Source organism: Phocoena phocoena, chromosome 6 (assembly GCF_963924675.1).
Source record: "Phocoena phocoena chromosome 6, mPhoPho1.1, whole genome shotgun sequence".
Classification (NCBI taxonomy): Eukaryota; Metazoa; Chordata; class Mammalia; order Artiodactyla; family Phocoenidae; genus Phocoena; species Phocoena phocoena.
Window position 1 is genome coordinate 63,595,986 of NC_089224.1, and position 4,800 is coordinate 63,600,785.

Consider the following 4,800-nt stretch of genomic DNA (forward strand, 5'->3'; position numbering starts at 1 on the left):
CCATGGAAAATTATAATACCATGTTATCTGAAGAAAGTGTATTCAGTTGTATGTACGTATATAGATAGATTGCAACAACCTACTACTTTTTAAGAAAACTATTGTCTGCTATGATAATGGATTTATGGGTGAATTTTTAGTTCATCTAATAACCAAAATTGTATAATTCTCTAAAAATAACTCATTTAGAAATGTAAAGTATATGTGGTACAGCATGATAATATATCAACAAATGTATTTTCAGAGCAAAATAATAGTCTGTGAAATATCCGGATGCAGAGAACAAACGTATGGACACCAAGGGGGGAAAGTGGGGGGCGGGTGGGATGAATTGGGAGATTGGGATTGACATGTATACACTAATATGTATAAAATAGAGAAGTAATAAGAACCTGCTGTATAAAAAATTTTTTAAAGTCCGTGAAATATCAAGAGTAAGAAGCTTAGATCTAAATTTATCATTTTTCTTCTTCTGTTCAAAAACTAAAAATCATTAACCAGCATTTACTTTTCTTAAGAAACACAAAACAGCTTGGCAATGATTTTGACAAGAATACAGGAAAGGGAGACAGACAGTATCCTGTAAACTAATTTCTGAGTGGCATTAACTAGCCAAACTCCTGAGGTAAGGACATGAGAAAGGACACAGGGCACTTCCTAGTTCCCGAGTATTTCATAATCAGTTTTCTATGATCAGTCTTCCACAAGCCTGGCCTGGGTCCCAGAAAAGAAAATACGTAACTTTCTACTTCTCCGCTGGCCTGCAGTCCAACTAATGAAAGAAAAAAAAAGATTGCTCTAGGTCTGCTCTCTTCACTCAGCAAGTATTTCCAATGTACCAACTGCTCACATGTGGCTTCTGAACTTTCACCATCCATGCACAGTGTACGACAGAATTTGTAAACTACCGGTAATTCTCAGGAAATGGAATTATCCTTGCCACCCTTGGAGATGAGCAAGGAGGCATGTGCCATGACAGGTTCATCTGCAGGCATCCAGCTGGTATCTGCTCTTCCTATATGTCAGGAGGAAGGGAAGGACTCAGAAACACTGATTAGCAACCATGTTGAGCTATTCTCTATTCAGCACCACAGTTTTCAAGATGCATTTGAGATAAACTGGAAAAGAAGCAGCTAAGGAAAAGGCTGGCTGCCTGACACTAAGGTCTTTGAGTTTAGTTAAGAGCCATGACTTAACGAAACTGAACAGTACAATGGCCCTCATCTTCTCCACAGGGTCGTAAGCATGCTTTCAGCTGCTTGTTAAGATTTAGTCCCACTTGCTCACATCACCTCTTGGAGGTTATTAAAGTGCTCAGGTATTTTTCTAAGCAGCCTGGTGGCTAACAGTACTTTAGCCTAGCAGTTCTCAACACTTTAACAACAACACAGAAGACCAATGACATTTTGCACCTATGGGCAAAGTCAGATCTGAAGAACTCCCCTTTCCTGCCCAAGAATATTTGGCAGAGAAGTTAAATACTAAACTAATTTTTAACCATTACTATTCACAGTACCTCTGAGTGAAATGCCACCCTTCCCTGTCCCATTCAGGAAGGCATACAGAACATCAGTGCACAGGGACATACCTTGAGGGGAACTTTCAAGTCACTGAAATTTGTTTAAAAGCCAAACTATTAGAAAACAGACATTGCAGTTATTAGTAATAAAAAATGACTATGACACAATGCAGAGCTATACTTTAGGTGAGACTTGCTGCCTGAACCACTCAGCAGCTCAGAATGCATTGTGACTTCTAAAGATATGAGAACAGCTCCATTCCTGCTTTAAGAGTGATAAAAATGGGTAAAGATGGGTTTAGTCCTTTGTGGCTTCCATCTTCACTTCTTTGCAAAGCCCATGGGGTGTTCCCATTGATCTTTCCGTGGCTGATACTCCTATAGAATCAAACCCATGTTGTTCCTCCTCTTGTCGAGGGCAATATCCATCATAGGTTATAAAAGCGCAAGATCCAGTAGAAAGAGCTCAGTGGGGACACTGAACCAGGCTGCTGCCAGCTGCAGTTCAAGACCCAAGCAGCAGAAAGGTGCTATGCTTACTCCTTTGCACTCTCCAAATGTCATCTGTTGCCTGTTGGATTTTCTCCCCACAGTTTCAAATCCTGCCAGCTAAGATTTGTGGCTAGGCTTATTTTGAAATATATTATGCATACAAAAAATACATAATATCCCTATGTACAGTTAGAAGAATAAAAAAATAAATACCCATTTACCCAACATCTGGCTTAAGAAAAGGAACATACCCATAACTTGAAAGCTCCCTCCCAATAGCTTTCCCCTCGCCTACTATTACCCTCACACCTCACAGAGGTAACCACCACTCAAAAATTAATAACTGTTCCTTTGTTTTTCTTTAAGACTTTATTATGAATAATGCATGTCCAAACAAATGTACTGCTTGATTCTGCCTGGTTTTGAACTTTATATAAATGAATGATATTAAACATAGTCTTCCCTGACTTCTGAAGAAGTAAAATTATTTTTTCAAGATTTCATCTCTCTCAATATCTATAGCTGTATTCCATTTCTTTTTACTGCTGTATAGTATTCCATTAAATAATCCTATTTTGTCCCACTAAAATGTTTCCTATTGTGTTTGCTTGCTTTTTAAAAAATTGTGTCTGTGAACAGTCTTGAACCTGTCTCCTGGTGTACAAGAGCAAAGAGTTTTCTAAAGGTTTTCCTTAGGAGTGAAATTGCTGGTTCATAGCATACCCACGTATTCAACTGTATTATAAGCAGATTTATATATACCCTGACTTTGTTCTGAGCTTCCTATTCCGTGCAACTGGTCTTTTGTCAATTCCTGCAACAATATCACAGTCTTAATTACCACAGCTTTATGAAAAGTCATGGGAAGGCAAGTCTTGTTCTTCTTTCACAAGTCCCTATCCTGCCCTACTTCAGGAGTATTTTTATTCTTCAGGAACACTTTGCTTATCCAAATAAAGTTTATAGCCTCTTAACTAATCACACTTAAAAAAAAATAACATCAGGGCTTCCCTGGTGGCGCAGTGGTTGAGAGTCCACCTGCCAATGCAGGGGACACGGGTTCGTGCCCCGGTCCGGGAAGATCCCACATGCCACGGAGCGGCTGGGCCTGTGAGCCATGGCCGCTGAGCCTGCGCATCCAGAGCCTGTGCTCCGCAACGGAAGAGGCCGCAACAGTGAGAGGCCCGCGTACCACAAAAAATAAAAAGAAAGAAAAAAACATCATTTGGATGCTGACTGTAATTACTACGAATCTACGAAAAAATTTGAAGAGGACTGACATCTTTCTATCCAACTATATGAAACGTCTCTCCTTTTATTTAGCACTTTAATACCGTGTATTAGCACCATAATTTCTTGGATGAAGGGTTTACATTTCATTTTCATTGATCGCTGTGTACTTTATAATTTTACAGTTACTGTAAAATACAAAATTCTTTGAAATCACATGTCCAACTGATTGTTGATGGTTTACAGAATTCAGTTGACTGCAATATTGATGTAATATGCAGTAACTTAAGTGTACCTACTTTTTCTAATAACTTACTCAAAAACACGTTTGCATTTTTATACAATTATTTCACCTTCAACAATGACAGTTTTAATTCCCCCTTTCTAATCACTAATCTTGGGCTTCCCTGGTGGCGCAGTGGTTGAGAGTCCGCCTGCCGATGCAGGGGACACGGGTTCGTGCCCCGGTCCAGGAAGACCCCACATGCCACAAAGCGGCTGGGCCCTTGAGCCATGGCCGCTGAGCCTGCGCGTCCGGAGCCTGTGCTCCGCAACGGGAGAGGCCACAACAGTGAGTGGCTCGCGTACCGCAAAAAAATAAAAAAATAAAAAGAAGTTCTAATCACTAATCTTTAATCTTTTTGTTTTGTTGCCCAGCTCACTACACTGGCTAGACCTACAGTAAAATGATGAACAGAAGTGGTTATAGCAGACATTCCTGTTCTGCTCATCTCAGAGGGAAAGTTTTCAACATTCTACCATTAATTATGACCTCATCTAAGCTTTTGTAGTTGCCCTTGATCAGGTTAAGAAAGTTCCCTCTATTCCCAGTTTGCTAAGAGTTTTTATCCTAAATGATTCTGTTAGCCAAATGGGACTGCTAATACTGAAACCTAGAATTAAAAAGACATAAACTTAGGCATCCAGTCATGAAAAGAAGAATCTCAACAGCGTACCCTCCTCACAGGGGAGACCCCTCCACAGTATTTGGCATCGGAGCAGAGAACTCTTGTCCTCTGTGGAAAGGCATAGCCCTAAATGAAAGGAGAGTAAAGCTGAGATAAGCATGACCAACGGTATTTCCAAAATTTACCAGTCAGGTGAGTCAATTTATCTCCCCTAAGGTAGAGTGAGTAAAGGGCCCGATAGGGTTCTTTCCATCAGAGGGTTTGAGAGAAAAAGCATTTTTCCTAAGTATACCCTAGTTTAAAGATGAGGCTTTTGCACATGTTGAAGACGCTGTTATGTAGAAAGTTCACAGGTCAGGGATGCACAATGAAGGGACTAGGGAAGAAGACCACTGTGTCGTCTGAATGACTTTCTTAACCTATGTGCAAAGAATGAAGCAAAGCAGTCATTCCCATTTCAAACCATCTGCTTGAAGGGAAGGACAAACAGGACAGGTTCTCCCCCATCTAAAGTCTGAGTCTATCAGTCCATAAACCCTAAGTACACAACCAAAACAAAAATATCTTTCTTATCATCCCCCATGGAGGAGTTAGCTTTGAAACTTTCTCAACTATAGTCCACAATAAGAAACAGATTTACAAGATGGCCTT